Below are 19,121 nucleotides of genomic sequence, written 5' to 3'. Positions count from 1 at the left end.
CTGCCCACAAATAGGGTAGAGAATTTCAAGAGTTCATTTGTGCACAGCTCTATGAGCAGACCTATCTATTGCACTCACTGAGGTTGTAATACTTTATCCAGACGGTGGCCTCTGATAAGATACCACCCAAACTGCACAGTGCAGATATTGAAACCAGGACGAATTCTTTCTCTCTTCCTTTCCTTTCCTTTCTTCCATTTTTTTTTAAAAAGCCTATTTGAAAATCCATTCTTTGAGACATTATATTCTGCTTAAAACCATCTAATCTTTTATTAATGCCTGGTGTCCTAAAAGTAACTTCAAACTTCAGTAAGTAGATTCATATGCAGTGCGATATTTTAACTCGCTGCAGAATGTGCTCACATAACCCCGAGCGAAAGGGACATGCTTGGGGGAGTGTGAAACAGGCCCTGTGTAGCTCAAGCGCTAATCCTCTCGGTGCTCTCCCTTTGGTTTCTCCAGGCAATGCAGCTGAGAAGGCTTGAAGAACAGCCGTCTGACATCCAAAGGATTCTGAACTTTCAAGCCAGTGCTACAAATATGCAGGTGGCATTCATAAATTAGAATTTTCTAAACAGGGCCCTTGGAACTGGTGCATTCATACAGTGCAGTCACAGAGGTATGAATTTTCCGTTTTTTGTCATACTCTGATAAGGTTAAAAAAAGAAAAGAAAAACCAACCCCCCCACACCACAGTTAAATTCCCTCCTGCTGGCGGAATTGCAGAAGTAATTTCTCTGACAATGGAAATCCAAAACTTTTGAGATTTCTTGTCTATTGGGATGGAAAGTAATTTATCAATTCCTATTAACTCCAGTCGCCAATAAGAGATGCCTTTATTTCCCTCTTAGGGAGCATAAAATGCATGCCACCTAGGTTTTATATGCTAAAACGAATTCCTCAGTTCAAGTGTCTAAAGCTCCCTGTTTTGAAACCTACCTTCAAAGAGAAAAAGTATCACTTTTTAATAACACTTCTCATTTCCTGTGTAGCTCTTTTAAGCAGAATTATGAGGTGTGAGATGTGTGCTTACATTTGACAGTGCCAAGTCCCTCTGAGGTATTTCATGGACATTCCCGATTTCTCCTGTCCCACTTCATTTTGTACGCACACAGTTTCTCAATATATACTTTGTTACTCAAACCAATTTTTCTAAGGGCAATTTTACAGGCTGGGGTATAATCCTGTGCGCACTTACCCTTCAACAGATTTTTTTTTTCAGTAAGAAAAAAGTGGGAGGAAAAAAGTGGGAGGGTTAAAAATGGAAAATGCCCCTTCTCTCCCCTGCAAATAGCTGTGCTTGAGGCAGGGTGATTGCACAATGAAAGTCTAGTCTGGCACCATCCCTGCAAAAGAGTCCCATTGGACACTGAGGAACTCATTCCTGAGTAAACATGCTTAGGGTTGTACTGTAAGGCTATGAGGCTATGCATACTTACTTTGGAGCATGTTCCATTGAGCATGAGAGGGGGAGGAACTATGACTCAGTGGTAGAACACCTGCTTGCTGTCATCTCCAGGTAGAAAAAAGGCCTGGCTGAAATGCCATAGAGCTGCTGCTAGCTGATAGATCAATGATCTGATTTGGTATAAGGCAGGGTGAGCATCTGGAAAGGAGGACAGGGCTCCTGTATCTTTAACAGTTGTATTGAAAAGGGAATTTCAGCAGGTGTCATTTGTATATATGGGGAACCTGGTGAAATTCCCTCTTCATCACACTCTAGTTTAGCTAGAGCGACCACATGCAAAAGAGAGCAGGGCTCCTGCAGCTTTAACTGTTGTGATAAAGAGGGAATTTAACCAGGTGCTGCACACATGCAAATGACACCTGCTGAAATTTCCTTTTCAATATAACTGTTAAAGATACATGAGCCCTGTCCTCCTTTCTAGCAGGTCACCCTACTATAAGGCAGATTCCTATGTTCCTGTGTTCTTGAGAATCCATGCATAGGATGGGGCTACTCATGGGATTGTTCAAAGACACTTTGAATAAACATTCTTTCACCATTTTTTTTTTTTTTTTGGCAGGGAGGGGAGCAAGATGAAAAAGACAGAGGTCCATATGCTGAACCTTATTTTGTAGTTTTTCCATAGCTATGTACAGTATATATTCAGGCCTTCTCAATCCAAGGTTGATCAACCTGTGAGGAGGGGGAGTGTGCTAGCCATGCCCACCCCCCGCAATTGTGTCCATCACCCTCTATACGTAGAGGGCGACTTTGTGAAGAGGAGAGTCTCCTGTATCCGTGGGGGCTCTCCACGTGATCCCGATGCCGAAAAATCAGTGTTCTGGATCACGTGGAGCCCCCCCCCCGATATAGGAGGCTGTTCTCTTCACAAAGTCACCCACCATTGTAGAGGGTGGCAAACACAATGATGGAGGGGGTGGGGGCTTGCACACTCCCCCTCCTGATGTGTTAATTATCTTTGCACTGAGAAGCTTTGCAGTTATGACTTCACATGACTCTTCTTGTCTTGCCACAATGTTTATCGAAGTTGTCAGGTACTTCCAGGAAGGGTGAGCAAGGAGGGCGGATGCGCAAGGGTGTGTGTGTGTGAGCAGCATGTCAAAAAGGCTTTTTCAACTGTTAAAGCTTGTAGCTACTACAGTTACTTGGAGGGTTCTGATCAGGTCAGGTCTTTTCATGTGTTCCTATGTGTGAACACAGACACGGACATATGAAGGATCTAACACATGAATGGCAACTTAATCATTTTGGGGGCTTGCCAAATGGGATTGGGAAGATCCTAAGCATTCCTTTTTTGGGGAAGAAGCATATTATACAAGGCTAATGGTATAATGATGAAAATATAGAATCATCATCATCATCATCATCATCATCATCATCATCAATTACATTGCCTTTTTATTTTTGAAAAAATTAGAAAATTAATAGATAAGAAAGATAGGAGTAAAATCCTGGGTAATTATTACTATTTGTGAAGTATTAAGAATAATGCCTCTTACTTGCGATATTAATTCTTAATGGCCTGGTTGCAAACAGTGTCACATGGCTGGAAGAAGGATAAATAGATAGCAACAATTTGTAGTGATCTATTGAGTCCTGGGGAGACACCCAAGTGGGGTGTCACAGACTTGGAAGAAGCCTTAGCTTTATTTATCTTTCCTAATGTCTTGGAACGGTGTAGGGAAAACATCCCATTAATTAAAATTGTGCATATTAAATTGGGAGGTGTAGCAGAAAATAGACTAATCACTTAGTCATTTATTGGGTGTCCTGAGCGCATATAATTTACTATACACCAATTAAATGTGAAATAAATCCTGACTCATAGGAAACTTTATTCACTGGCTTGTTATTTAGAGCCACAGTTTACTTTCTTCCAGAGCTATAGAGGTGGTTCATAAACTGGTTTGACCCTTGTCTCCCCCTCTGCACTTAAATTTAGAAGAGGAAGTCTTGAAAACAGTCTATTAATAAATATGCAGATTAAAATTACAGATTTGGAACTAGGAGTTCAGATCATCAAAGAATAAATGAATAGAAATGCAACAAAATCAGTAAATATGCATGTCATAGCTATTAAGCCAGTAAAATAGGGATTTTATTTATTTATTTATTTTATTACGTTTCTATACCATTCAGCTCTCTTTATGAATCTGTCAGTTTCGCTTCTTCCCACATTCATTTTTTAAAATAATCTCAAGTTCTTGCCATCCTGTCAGTGAAGACGTTTTGGTAAGTTCTTATCAAACAATGAGCTAAATGGAGTTCTCACCCCTCTAGACTGGCCAAATTCAAGAGGCACAGCTATTCCCCGCATGGAGAGCGCCACCATGTACCTGCTTGCCATAGAGCTGAAGCTGAGGAACCTGCCAGGAAAAAGAGGTGACTGAGAGCCAAACTACACATTACGTTAATCTCATAGCATGTAGCTGATGGTTAGCTTTCTATTTACACTGGTGTAAGCAAAGTGTGTTTGCTTGGGGGGGGGCGGGGAGTTAAAAAGGAAAAACAAACCAACCTCCACTAGCATAAATGGAACCTCTTTTCTTTCACAGGGATGATGGGGTGGGGGAAGGTTTTACTTGTAGTTTGGCTCTGATCACTCTGATTCAGTACTATAAGCAGGGTTGAGTACACAGGGATTCAAACCCAGACTTTTAAGTGCAAAGCAATCAAAGCCCTGTACCTGGAGGATGAATCTGTCTGTTTTGGCTTCTCCCACACTAGAACATTTTTAAAACTCAAGGTCCTTCCCTCCTGAATATGAAAATTGTGCAAATTTTATGAAGTTCTTATAAAAACAACAACCCAACCAACCAACCAAAATTCTTAGCCATCCCTACTTTAAAATGCAGACACCTATGAAGAGGAACAAAGTAATTCTAATGTTGAGACAGGGTGTCCTGGGGGGGGAATTTACACACTACTGCTTTAAAGTGCTTTAAAGCACTTTGAAAATGATTTGAAAACTGTATATGCAGTGTGTCCTGGGCCCCAACAGTTGTCAAAACTGTTATAAAGTGCTTTAAAGCAGTAGTGTAGATCCTGCCCCTCTGGCATGCTAAGCCATGCAGCCCATCATAGTCTCTGCGTCCTCTGGTGTAGCAAAGGGGAAGTGACATCATTGCTTCTAGGCCATGCCAAAGGTCTTCAGATATCTGGAGTGGGCTTGGCATGGGTCTGCTAGGGATGGGGTTGAGTCAACAAAATGACAAAGTAATAGATTGGAAAGGCCTTACTTGGTGGATTCAGCAGTCTACTCACAAGGGCACACAGACCATCTCTCTCTCTCTCCCTCCCTCTTTCTCTCTCTCTGTCCATCCATCCAGTAGGAGCGAGCAGTGAAGAACTGGGCATTGCAAATGAGCACCTTCTCCTATATGTTCCTGCCTTATTGCACAGATAATCTTTGAAGGCTCTTCTCTATGAGTCGCTGTCCAGAGTAAGAGCCTTTTCTGTAGTGGCCCCATCTGTGGAGTGCTCTTTCCAGGGACATTCACCTGTATTGTATATACTAAGGTGCCAGGTTAATTCAGTCCTCTTCCAGCAGGCATTTGGTTTTTTAAAAATCTGTTGCTCTGATTATGAAATTTACTGTTGGCTCTTAAATATTTTTTAATGTTTCAGTATTTTAATATGTTCACTGCAGTCTTTATCATTTTGGTGGTTGTTTTATTTTTTGTGCTGAGGGAAGTAGGACAGTATATAAATTAAATAAATAATGTACACACATTCTACATAGTCACAGTATATATCATAGAAGGTTGTTAAATGGTCATTGCTTGAACAGGATGGCTGAATTCACAAGTTAAACCAGAACCCTAATAAAATTTCCTTTTCTGAAGAAACAAACAATCCCCTCTCCCAATTTTATGATCCATCCCCATTAGTAAGTAGTCTTGCTTATTCTTTACCCGACAACCTTATTGAGACTGCTTGGATATTGTCCCCTTACAAAAATGTCAATTGGGGTGATAAAATATCATTTTGGAAGCGCTATAAATCCTCTGCAATTCCCACAGACAGTTTTGTAAGCATTCCCTTCCAAAAGCCGCTTCACCAGAGTCCTTGTAAATCAAGTACCATCTGGCATGTTTGCATTAATTCATCCACATTGCCTGTTATTCCTGTGCAAAATGTCAAAGGAATCTGCGTTCAAAGCAATTAGGATCAGCTGCAATCCCAGCTTTTACGTCTTTTTTGGGAAATGACCACACACAGAAATCCAGCAGGTAACTGGATGTATTCCAAAGACAGTCAAGAAGAATCACAACTCTGTGTTTGGGGAGGTAGGAAACACTCCACCTGCCTCACTTCTGTCAGTCAGCATGGCCTTGGCATTTACATGCAGTTTGCCAGTGCCTCGTGCACTTGTACAAGTCTGTTTAGACTTCTGTCCCTCCCTTCTGCCATCTATCTCAAGGTTCAGGCTGGCTACCAAAATTGCCTTAAGTCTCTCTTGCTCCATTTTAGAGATAGGAGCAATGAGTCTGACAAAGAGGGATTTGTCCAAGCTTTCTCAGTGAGCCTCCAGCTGTTGTGACCCAGGCTTCATAAAACTGCTCAAATTTGGGGGGATCCTCTTTAGACAGGGACAGGAGTGGGTTTTCCTATGCCCCATAGGTTAATTCAGGATTAGGGTCAGATCCTGGGGTTGGGGGGATCTAGTTTGGTTTTTTTATATTATTATTAGAACCCTGAGATCTACCAACAGGAGCCAGGTGCAAAAGACATAAACTTAGATCCCCCCCAGCCCAAGCTTTTGTTTGTGTACCAGAACTGAAGGCAGCTTACAGTCTTTCTACAAAAAAAGTCACTCCTGGTTACCCGAAGAGTATGATTTGAGGGTGGTGCTGATATTGTAGATCTACTGCAAATCACCCAGAGATCTACTATCTGTCCATCCCTTGTAATTATGTCCAATTCCAATAACACCAGTGGATGTTTGTTCTCAACTATAAGCTTAATCAGATGAGCATTTTATTGCATGCTCGTTACTGCCCATTCATGGTTTTTTGGGGAGTCCTTTTGATGCTGCTGTCCACCTCCCATGCATCTCTTGCTCCTTCTGGCCTCCTTTCCATCACAAAATAAGACCCCGGTAAGTCTATTTTGGGAAGTGAAACTTGCTGCGATCTCCTGCTGTGTGCAGGAAATGTGTCATGATAAAAATGCCCATTGAATGGGCCATGTGGTCACTGTTCCTTCCTCTGTATTCTCTGTGAAGAAAGAGGAAGTATTGTGTGACAGAAGCAGGAGGGGAGAAGCGACAGTTGGGAACCGTGATATCCCCCCTGGCTGATGATCCTTTTTATCTTCTTAACTCAAGGAAAATTCAGCCCGGGGATTATGTCTCACAGTCAGTCACACTGAGCAATGTGGGAGCTCTCACTGTGATTCCATGCCTTTCGAGGGAGGGTGTATGAATTAAACAAGCACATCTTCATGTTTTTCTCACTTGCTTAGAAGGATCCCACTCAAATGGCATAAACTTGTGCAATTGATCCCACTCATGATTGTAAACTTCACATCCATTCAACAGTAACAAGGGCTCACACCAGAAGGAAATAGCTTTCACACCACACAGGAAGCATGTGAACGGGTTGGTGTCTGGCCATGATTACTGTTTCATATGACGTCAAAGAACAATTCTTGGAATGCCTGCTGAAATTCCTCTCTCCTCTCTTTCCCCTTTCTCATTTTGTTCTCTTTCCTTTTGTTTTGGCATGCAGAGCACAGAAAATGCTTTCACTGACAACATAGACCTTCTTTAGCCCTCCTGTATGCTTTTAAAATGAAATGCTTTGGTCTTCCCAGCTTCCTCATGGAGGTTTTTGCAGTTTCTTTGTGTCTCTGCAGACTCCTGCATGAATCACATTGTCTAATGCCCTTCACGGTTCTTGGATTCAAACCTATCATGGAAGCATTAGATAGGTTACAATTATTAAATGCTGCTTAAAGGTATTATTTATTGCTTTTTCCTTGGGCAAACCTCCCGCTGACATATGATTTCATAAGGGAAAAGATGTAGCTAATTGTAAAACAGCTCTTTTGAAGCTGGTGCCAATAAGTTCTGTAAAAGATTTATATAGCGGTGTGGGGTGGGGTGGGGGAAAGAGGACCCCTTTTATTCCAAGCTAAAGAATGTCAGGTTGTTCATTTGAACTTATGTTTTTGTTTTCTTAAAAAAAATCGTATTCCAGTCCAGTGGAGATGGGTGAAGTTGTCAGTTCTTTGAAATATCTGCCTCTGTAAATAAGACACAAGTCCAAAGAAAGAGATTTCTGGACAGCTCTTTTACTGCTGTTCTGGTGAAACTTGCGGTGCGGGAAAGGTTGACTAAGAGCAGAAATTGGCCTGAAGTTAGCTTCAGTCAAAATGGCACAGAAGCTGTACCTGCTTTTGTCAGCAACCCCCACCAGCAGCAGCAACCAAAAAAGTCGTACCGTACTCCCTGAATATAGAACCCGTTCAATGTTTCTGAGGGAAAATAGGCAATGCAAAGTAAAGTGCTAATGGGAAAAAACCACTTTGTATTTTTTTCACCGCCTCAGAAAAAACACAACACAGTTTGTCAGTGCCCTCTCACATTAGATTGGATTATCTTCCATCCCTTGAAGGGCTGGGATCTGGATATCGTGGCTTACTAGGCCAGTGCCTAAATTACAGGGAGAACAGAGGGGGCCCATAGAGTGGTCGGTTGTACTACTTTAGAGAAGACTTTCTTCTATTTTGGAAACCTGGCAGAAGACATTCCTCTGTTTGAAAGTGTTCTATTTCTGAAGGGCTATCCAGTCCATGTCCCGTTTAAAGATATATAAGAAGGCAGAGAGCAGTGGGCCTTGAAGTTCCCCATCCACAGTTAGTGCCTGGACAGCAACCTGAGCACACAGACAAGTGACCTGGGTCAATCTTCTTTGTTATGGTGAGATGTATTGCATTTCTATTGAGGTTATCATTATTATTTTAAAAATTGCACCTACACACCTGTATTTGCGTATGCGGATATCATGCAATTGGTGTCCTCTTTTGCCCTCTTTTTTTGTGATGCAATTCTTCTTTCTAGGCAATGTGTAAGTGGCCATCCTAGTCCCACCCTTACGTACCTTTTGTTTTGTTTTTAGAAGGGAACAATCCATTTCAGGCCCTTCTACCAGTGGGAGCACTGCTGACTGTAGATTAACACTCATGGAGCTTTCCATGAGCAAAACTAGCCCTCCAGGACAAACATGGGCCCTCCCTTTTGTTCTAGCTGCTGTTTCTTTGTGCCATTTGCTTCTTTGGAATCATTTGCCCACATTGCCATTTAATGTGGTTTGCTGTGGCAACACATGCTTAGCAATGGCAACAAAATTCATATTTTCAGGCATGGAAATATGAACTTGGGCAGCTCATAATGCTTGCCTCAAATACAACTTAAGTGTGACAGTGCTGAATGTCCTTCTCTGAGCCAGAGAAGACCCTCAGTCCTCACTTTCTGCCTCCCTCCAACCTTTCTACACACCCACTCAATCTCTTTAACGCTACGTACACCACATCTTCAGCTTTGATCTTTAGACCTCTGCTTAAGATCTGCCTCTCCAAGCAGAGATTTCCTGAGGTGTGACCCAGCCAGTAGAGTTATAGTTTTATTGCCAAGTAGTGATTATTTTATTGCATTTTATGATTGCATTTTCATGATTGTTTTATTATTGTTAGCTACTTTGATAGTTCACTGGGAAGTGGCATATAGACCTGTGTAATAAATAAGGGACAGATTCAGCATCATGATAACACAAGCGGAAGCAACCACTGCCAGAATGTGTCCTTGCTTGCCCCCCTGCAGCACCCTCGAAATCTGCTCTGGAAAGTTGGGGGACTCTCTAATAATTATTGGAAAAAATGGCCCAAATGGAACAGATATGGATGGCTTCCTGTAGCACTGATGTTTATGTAGAATTTCAGTAAGATAGCAGCCTAAAATACTCTACACAATATAAAGGAATTTATTATCAAACTGATAGTGTGAGAGAGGGAGAAAGAGATGACCTTTCAAGTAGTCGTTTAAATTCAACTATGCCCGCCATTATGCAAACAACCTAAGAACTACCATCAGATTTGGCCTGAATTGCAAACAGATTTTTTAAAAACAACAGCAACAACAATAGCAAACTGTCCCAGAGTCACCAAGTTAGGACATGTAAAACATACCATGGTTATACTGGACCCAAGTGGTGTCATTCTCCAGGCCTTCCAGTTCAATAGCGTATTTCACAGCATTTGGCTGAATTCATAATCTCTTCAGATAGTCTATTAGCATGGTCACACTTGCATTAGGCTATCAAGACCAGCAAACAGTGAACTATAAACATTATCTTTTGTAATAAAGTCATTCCCAGATAATTTCAGGGATATTTTGCATATGGATTGTGTGACTATTCCAAGGCAAATTGTTTTTTATCTCTGAAGTTGAATTTCCACCTCCACCAACAATAATTGTTACTTGGTTTCTCTTCCCTTCCCTTCCCTTCCCTTCAAGCCCTTTAAGGCCATATGTAAAATCCTGTCTGAGAAAGCTCATAGATTTAACTATTAGTTACTAGTACAACACTTTACATTTTTGATGGAATGCAAGAGTCTCTTTTAGAAAGATGGTAACTAGAGGTACAATTCAAAGACTTCATTTGATGGGGAGCAGATTACATCTTTGATGTCAATTATATATGAAAGGCTTATGTCTTAATTCCAGTTTCAGTTTGTTGGCCTCAACGTCTAACTCCAAAATATCATAATGCTTTTGCTAGAACAGCATTTCCTATTAGAAATCTCTCCATGGGAGGCAGTTACAAACAGTGATAATAGCAACACTTAACCATCTGTTTTAAGGTCATTCTATTTAGTTTGGCAATCCTGATAGAAGCCAGACTTTCCAAGTTATGAATCATTCTTGAAGCCCACTTCTGAACTCTTTTACACACATACATGCACACCATTTCTACTCCAGCATCCCTGTTTCTAATAGCAGCAGACCATAGGTGCTTGGGATGCCCACAAGCAGGACATGTAGATGATAGCTGTCTACCAGTTGTATGTCCCCAGCTTCTGGCATTCAGAGGCCTCTGACCATGTGGAGGGTCCATTTAGCTATCATGATAGGCCTATCCTCCATGAAATCATTTGCTATCCTCTACATGTCTACTTGGAAGTAAGTCCCAGTTTTATGGGGCTTACTCTCAGATAAATGGGCATAGGATTGCAGCCTAAAACTTTTTTTAAAAGCCATCCAAGCTAGAGGCCATTATGTTATATACAAAAAAGTCCCTTTTTATCTATTCTGTTCAATGTCATAAGTACTTGTAAATGTGAGATAGGAAGAAAAATCTTTCTGTGTCGTTCTCTCTATAGCATTCATGATTTTATATACATCTGTCCTGCTCTTTTCCTTTTTACAGTAATCCTCTGGTAAGATGACCATATGGAAAGGAGGACAGGACTCCTGTATCTTTAACAGTTGTATAGAAAAGGGAATTTCAGCAGATATCATTTGTATGCATGCGGCACCTGGTCAAATTCCCTCTTCATCACAACAGTTAAAGCTGCAGGAGTCCTGCCTTCTTGACCAGATGCAAAAGAGTGGGAGAGTGTCCCACAGTATTTGGCAGATCCCCCCCCCTCCTGAATGTGTAGGCACTGCTGTGACGTTGGGAGGGGTGGGATCTAAAATCCTTCCCTCACCTCCACCTCTTGCAAACACCATGGAAAGCACCATGGTGGTTGTTCTTCCAGAGTCATAACAGTGATGTTAGAAGAGCTTGCAGAGAAGAAAAGTGGGGGAGGATGGAGGGAAGGGAAGGGAGGGAGTAGGAGAGGCTAGGATCTGAAGGATGCTAAAGCCTCTTGGCTACCCATCCTGCCCACAATAAGGGAGATGTTTTTGCCTCCATTCTCTTCTACCCTTTCCTCGCCGCTGCTGCTGCCAGGGAATAGGATAGTCAGGAGGCTTCAATCTCAGAGCTCTCTGTCTATTGAGCAGCAGTCCCTTAGATTGTACTCTTAGGGCACAATCGTATGGCATTCCAGGATTCCTATGCCCTGCCAGGCTGACGCCATCAGGGCAGGAGCAATGGAAGAGGTGACCTTTGCCTCCCTGTTGTCTGTCTTTGGTGATTTTCACTGGATGGGCTTTTTAGCTTGTCTAGCAAGGGCACTTTAGAGGGGGAGGGACAAGGGGTGCAGGTGGCTCAGGATAACTCATATCCAGGCCTCTCTGGTGTTCCCCCCTTCCTGCCCCCTTTCCTCCTTCTCCAAGGTCGCTTTTCTGGACTCAGAGAGGCAGCCAGCATGGTTCTCTTCATGCTAGCTGCAAAGTGGTGGGATCTGGGGGCAGATTTCTGATTCCCCCTTCCAAGATCGAAGAGCTGACTATAGGATTATTCTCTCCATTTTTTAAAAAAACAAACTAACTAAAATTCCTTACAAATGCCTTACACTTTTCTCAATGGGAAGATGTTCCAACTCCCTGATAATTTTAGTTGGTCTTTCCTACACCTTTCCTAGTGCTATGATAACTTGTTTGATATGGGGATGAAAACTGCACATTGTGTTCCAAATATGGCCATGCCATATATATTTATAAAAAGGGTGTGAGTGTAGCTGTCATGATACCGGCATGTGAAAGAGTACCAGTCCCAATGCAGATCCTCACTGGACTGTACTTTCCTCCATCAATTGTGAAAACTTTCTATGTATTCCTTCCATTTCTTGGGCAGGATCTACAATACTGCTTTGAAGGTCTTTAAAGTACTTTATAACAGTTTTGACTACTGTTGGGGCCCAGGACACACTGCATATACAGTTTTCAAAACGTTTTCAAAGTGCTTTAAAGCGCTTTAAATTAGTAGTGCAGATCCCTCTCTTCCTAATTCTCAAGAGGACTTAACTTTTAATCTCATGACAGCTGAATTTACTTAGGAACCTTTGGTGAGAAACATTGTAAAAAATTTTTTTGGGGGAAGTCTAAGTATATGCTGTCTACTGCACAGTGTCATCTACATGTTTATTAACACCCTTGAAGAATTCTGAAGCTTTGGTCAGTCCAGATTCAGTGAGTAGGCTGGGAATAGCTGATGCAAAAGGATTACTGGAAAATAGGCAGGTATAGATCTGGTCAGTGCCCTGGAGGAAAACCCCATGAAAACAGGATATACATATGATGATAGAAGCCATGCTTACCCATCCCCAAGAAGAAGTCTTATTCTTCTATGTTCTAGCTTTAATAATGCTTTCTACAAATTTACGTAGGACCAACGTTAGGGCTACAGGTGTGTAATTTCCTCAGTCTTCTTTGGATGTCTTTTAGAAATTGGTGATGCATTGGCTGCATTCCAATCCTCTTGTAAGCAGGCTGATTTTAATAGGTCCATATTTTTGTTAAAAGATCAGCAATTTCACATTGTTAAGGACTCTTGGTTGAATGCCATCTGGCCCTGGTGACTTAATAATCTGTAATTTACCAATTAGCTCTGAAACAGCATCCTTTGTCAAGTTGATTTAATTAGATTTGATTAGTTGATTTGATGAACTTCCTTGAAAAAATATAGTCCAGGTATGGTCTCTCTCCAACATCTCAGTCAACAAATGTGGAGAATGAATTTAGCCTCTAGAATCTGGGCAATCATTCCACTTTTCAGTGTCCTATTAAATCTTTGCTGCATAAATCTGCAATCCTATTGGGAGTAAGCCCATTTAATTTAGTGGGATATACATTTGAGTAGAACTGTATAGGATTGCACTATAAAAGACTGGCTACATTGCCTGAATTTGCCCCTAATGTATTTAAATAAATATTTGCTTATGTATTGTGTTTATTTTAGTAGATGTATGCATGGTGTAGTAGTCTGTGTAGTTTGTAGTGGGTTTTTTTTTTTGTACCTTCCCTTATGTGTCTGTTTTTTGTGGAAAATAAATAAAAGTATTAATTGAAAAAAAATATTTGCTTATTTTAATATCTCCAACACTCTTCAAATTACTTTGTTGTTTGTGCTCTATTTTATTTTCCTTAATTGGGCAAGAATTCCACTTTTTAAAGAGCCTCCATGCCTTTTCTGTATTTCATAATGCTGCTATTTAGTTAAGTTGGCATCTTTTTGAACTTGTTCAAACACTTTCCAATCTATGGTATTCATTTTATCTGAACACTTATTGAAGTTTTTAAACTCACATTCAAGTTTCCTGAAGGCATTTGACCTTTCCAATTCTCCCCTTAACTTCCCCTTAAGAAATCTCTTCATTTTGGGGGTTTGGGGTTTGGGTTGTGTGGGATCCTTCATTTGAAATTACGTGTGATGATATTGGACTTTCCAGACAATTTACAACTCACTTATATGAGCTTCAGCTATTGGGCAGTATAAAAATGAAATAAATAAATAAATAAAATGGTACTGGGGGATTGGGAAACCACTGTTCCTAAGCAGTTCTGGATAGTTATACCTCTAACTGGAATGAACACACAACTTGGTATTCAATCAAGGGTCACCTCTCCTCTCATTGATTTCATGACTAACCATTCTAAATGACAGTAATTCATCATATTTAGAAAATTTGGGTTGTATCCAATTTGGTTTGTATCTCTCTACTGACAAAAGGCTCTTTGATCCAGCAGGGGCTTCCTGCAACAGACTAAGGAAGGAGGCAATTTGCTCCTGCATCCCCTTGTGCACCCCCCAAAATCTGCTCCAGAGGATTGGGGGGACCTTTTGGATCAGCCTGGGAGGAAGTGCAGGGGGCTGCAATTGGGAGGGGAATCAGCAAAAAGCCATTACCCTCCCCATTCTGCTTCTAGAAGCCTTTACTAGATCAAAGAGCCTTCTGTCAGCAGAGGGACACCAACTGGATAAAAACCATTGGCCAGGTTTGCATGATTGCAGGGGTAAAAGAAGCCATTGTGATTTCTTACATAATTTGCTGTGCTGCAGTACAGGTTGGTGTGTCGCCCAAACCCGGCGCACGGATGGGAGGGCTGGCATCGTACCCACCCTTCAACCCACAATGTTCAGTAGGGGTTGTGGGCTGGATATAAAGCCACTCCCACTGTGCTCTGTGCTGGGTTCGGACTACACACTGACCCACACTGCAGCACGGGTGATTATGTAAACAACCAGTGCATGTGCGGCATGCAAAGGAGTAAGGGGAGAAGCAATGATGGCTTCTTTTACCTCTGTGATCATGCAAACCGTCTTTGTCTCCTCAGCCCTATGCAGGTGTTCCAACATATAAGCATCAGACTTATATATAAAACATATCAGCGGATTAGTATTGAATTATATGGGGAAAACGTAACCAACATTTGCACTTCTAGCATTCTTCACAAATGACTGATCTTCTTGTTCAAAGGGAGAGCCAGTGCTCAAGCCACAGGGATCCATGTGTACACAGCTAGTAAATAATTGTGAGAGATAGTGATGTTTCATACTTATCTGTTAAGCTGCCTGAGGTGACCTTTATATATGTCTAAGAATTTCATCCACCATTTGTTTCCCGAATGCTTCTTACCTGTTGAAAGCACCCCCAGTGACTTCAACTGGTACAATGCCTCACTCATGCCACCCTGTAGAGAAATACCTTTGAAGTGGAGGAAGATCTCTTTGCCTCCACTCTGGTCTTAGTTGTGCTGATATCAATGTACCAACTTTTTCACAGTGCCTAAATGGCAGACATAGTTTGAGAATGACATTTGTGAGAAACTTTGTTTTGTTAAGTAAGTCTCATGTTATGGCAAGGCAGCAATGTCAACTAAGTGTGTCTCACCTTGCACTCCAATAGGAGGAAGAGTGCATTAACATTCACTTTGGGGGTGGTGTAATGATGAGTGATTGATGCATTGCCAGCTCGTAAAATCTGATCAGCATCAACACATTAGCAAGAAGCTGAAGTGTCTGCTGCATTTTGATACACCTACACCATATACAATCCCTAGGAGGGAGTGAATTTTATTAGAGTATAAATTACTATTTATGAAAATCAACCTTAAAAAATTGAGATGTTGACTAAATATTATAATGCTCCTGTCATTATTCAGGAGTTGATGTAGAATGAGACAGACATTTCACAGATGATTGATAAATGGTAAAATGGCTGTAGGTATTAGTTTCCCCAAGAGTATATATATTCCAGTTGATCAAGATGGAGTGATGAGCTCATTCACTAATCCAAACTAAAGATGTCACTGAGATCTCTAATCAATTCCTATTGGATTCCATGTACATGAATTGTGCTGATGGATAAGCTATAAATTACCTTGAAAATACAGTTAGCAGCTATGTCTTTCTTTCATACACCAAAGTAAGTGTGGGCTCCATTCTGGATTGAGACCACAGCAGGGGAAAAAGGGTTAAAGCCTCACCATCCTGTCCCACAGTATGGTCCCAACCTGGATTGGGCCACTGCACTTTAGAGTAAGAAAGAAATATATAGCTGCTAGGCACATCTTTAAAGTAACATGTAGTCCAGGGATCCCCAATAGGATCTGTGTAGGGGTCTCCAATGTGGTGCCTGCAGGCACCTGATATTTCTTTAATTTTACATTTTATTTTTGTTCTTTTTAAAAAATATACATGTGTGGATTTGTATGAAATGCATACAACTTTCTAGCAATTTTACATAGTCTTCAATGAAAGTGGACCAAATGTCCAAATAAATATCCATTTGAAAGTGGTGTCCACCATTTCAAATACTAAAAACATTGTAAGGTTCTCAATCCATTGCAATATAGTAAATAACTGTTTATCCTGCTAATGTTGTAATATCAGTCTTTTAGCAGTCAAAAGGGTGAGGAGAATCCATGTACCCTAACCATTTGTTAATTTCCGTGAAGCAGGTAAATAATTTAAAAGTGAATATTAGACTGTTCCAGTACAAAATTTATCTGTGTAATAACCTACACTTGCTCCGAAAGAAGCAACTACTGGATATTGCCAAACATATCTTTAAAAGAAGAATTAGCTGCATTGCATCACCACCAATTACCTGAATTAGAAAAGCTGTTATTAAAGCGATGTTGTGGTGTCCAATGGACATAGAACAAAAACTGTTGGTGAGTAAGGTGCAGCCTAAGATCCATAAATGTGAAGGGTATATGCCAAAACAGCAATCTGCTGATTAGGCATTATATGGTGGTGCCCTCAGCAGTTTCTTAAATTCCCCAATGTAGCCACAGGTCCAGAAAAGTTGTGGGCCTCTGCTGTAGTTCATATAACTGCAAGGGTTCACCAGATTCCTTCCAAAATGCTGTTGTCTCTGAGCCAAGGCAAGTGCATAGACACCCTAAAATAGATCTGCATCCCCTATGATTGTTTCTCCCATTCCCAAGACAAAGCATGAACATTCATGGAGGGCTACATATGGCCATCTACGATTTTGTACCCTGTAAGGATGTACACATTTTGTTAAATCTGTTTTGTCTGTGTTTTGAAGCTCTCGCTCCAGCCTGACTCCAGCATTTTGCGGCAGGAGCCCCTAGTCCCATTCGGTCAGTAAAGTCTATAATCTCTAGATTCCGGGGGGAGAGTGAGCGGCTACTGATTCATACCAACATTGACAAATGGAGACAGAGAGAAGGATGAGCACAAAATGATCCTGCTCTAAAGCCCCAAGGCTGCGGAAAGAGTGCTTTGAAGAAGAAGACAATGCAGCTTAGTTTAATGTGACACAAATGCTGGGGCTGGGCAACTTCTTCTATGCCAAAAGTGGGCTTGCTGAGGACTCGGTAGGCCTGAAGTGTGCTGATAAAAGCAATTCAGTTTCATTTCTGACATGTTTGGTCATGTAAAGCCATTAAAACTAGCACAGATAAAACAATTTGCGGAAGAGCCTGTGTCACCCAAGCAGTTTCGGCCTCTTTCCCCCCACATAAACCTGTAAAAGCTTGCTGGAGATACCTTCTTAATATTGAATTAGAGAAATGTATTGATATTTCCCCCTTTTAAGGTGAATGCAGAAGTTCTTCCCTGAAAAAAATAATCTATAAATAAGGGCACATTCTGCAATGTGAATTTGATTTGAGACTGCAGTCTTCTGTCCATTTACTTGGGAGTAAGCCCCATTGAAACCAGTGTGACTAACCTCCAAGTAAACATGGGATAAAATCCAACCTAAGTCCTACTTAGAGTAGATCCATTGAAATGAATGGGACTTAAGTTAGTCAGAACTAACTTAAATCATTTCAATGGGTCTACTGTAAGAATAAGGTTGACTGCAAGGCCAACATTGTAGGCTACAAGTAAATGATCGAAAAAAGTTTGGGTTGGCAAGTGTAATCCAAGGGAAGAGGGAGGTTGCCACAAACGGAAGTAAAAGCAATGTTGTTACTTTGATTTCTTTTTGTTTTCTCTCTTTTTCTCTTGTCCTCCTATCCTCCCTTCCCTCTCCTCCTTTTTCGTTTGCTTTTTGCATATTTTAATGTTGTTAATATTAGGGATGTGCTCCGCTTCTCCTCGAACCGGAGAAGCAGGAGTGGAGCGGGGGGCTTCGCCTACCCTTAAGGCGGAGGCGAAGAGAATTGGGGGGCTGGCAGATCGAGGCGAAGAGGATCGCCTCAATCCGGAGCTTCGCCTGAAGGTAAGTGGGGGGGAGGGGGACTAATCTGGTGCTGCCGGCGCCGTCATCCATGCGGCAGCGGCGCCAGGTAAGGGAGCAGGGAGGAGGGACGCTTACCTTCCTCCGTCGCCGGCTTCAATTGAGGTCCCGGTTGAAGCTGGAAGTGAAGGCCGAGGCCTCTTCTGGCTTCAACCGGGGCCTCAATTGAATCCCGCGACAGAGGAAGGTAAGGGGGCGGGGAGGGTGGGTGGTTTCTCTGGCGCTGCCACCGGCGCCGCCTTCGATATAGTGACGGCGGCGAAGCCGGATCTTGCTCCACGGAGCGAAGCCGGATCTCGCTCCGCAGAGTGGAGCGGGAGATGGGCAGAGCAGCGCGAAGAGGATTGGGCCCGATCCGGATTTTCCGGATCGGGCCACGAGGCGGATTGGGGGGTCCGTGCACACCCCTAGTTAATATGCATACAGTTTATGACAAAACTCAATGTAAGTATTGTATGTGTTGATAAAAAAGTTTTTCATTTATTTGTAGCTCCTGAAGAAGGATCGGGAGATCCAAAACGTCGAGCTTTTTATACATTAAGTCCTTTTACAACAATGCAATTTTTTAAAGATTGAAGATATACGTAACAAAAAATAAAAACCCTTTTCTATTTTCCAACACTAGAGACTATCTCTTCTTTTTCATTGGATTCGCATAGTGGTTTTTTCCCCTCCCTCATTTTGATGGGAGCTACCTTCACAACATATGAAGGAGAGGAGAATGGACATGCAACCTTCACCTAGGCAACAGCCTCTTTCCCTAAAAAAGGCTCTGCACTGTTAACTGCTGCAAGGCAAACAGAAATTCAGCAGGTGCAGCTTTCCCCAGCATGAAGATACTGTAGAGAAGAAGGTTGTACTTGATGGTTTTCTGCTTGTTATATAGCAGTTAGAGACACATAGCCTTTCAAGTAGCAGCATGGACTGTACCACAATGTAGATCAGGGGTGGACAATTTATGGCTCTCCAGATGTTTTGGCCTACAAGCCCCATGCTCTCTCACAATTGGCTAGGCTTGATGAGCGCTGTAGAGCAAAGCAAC

The 19,121-nt window shown here is 41.8% G+C and overlaps 1 long non-coding RNA gene across 1 annotated transcript; it reads left to right on the top strand.

Annotated features, from left to right (window-relative positions):
• The first annotated feature begins 230 nt into the window (after positions 1 to 230).
• Positions 231 to 18,006, top strand: LOC134398381 (uncharacterized). Its single transcript, XR_010025411.1, has 4 exons — positions 231 to 309; positions 463 to 619; positions 3,749 to 3,850; positions 17,919 to 18,006. It is a non-coding gene; the product is annotated as an uncharacterized LOC134398381 (long non-coding RNA).
• Positions 18,007 to 19,121: the final 1,115 nt, after the last annotated feature.

Source organism: Elgaria multicarinata, chromosome 4 (assembly GCF_023053635.1).
Source record: "Elgaria multicarinata webbii isolate HBS135686 ecotype San Diego chromosome 4, rElgMul1.1.pri, whole genome shotgun sequence".
NCBI classification, from domain to species: Eukaryota; Metazoa; Chordata; class Lepidosauria; order Squamata; family Anguidae; genus Elgaria; species Elgaria multicarinata.
The sequence above is the reverse complement of the archived record's forward strand: the minus strand, read 5'-3'. Positions and strand labels throughout refer to the sequence as shown.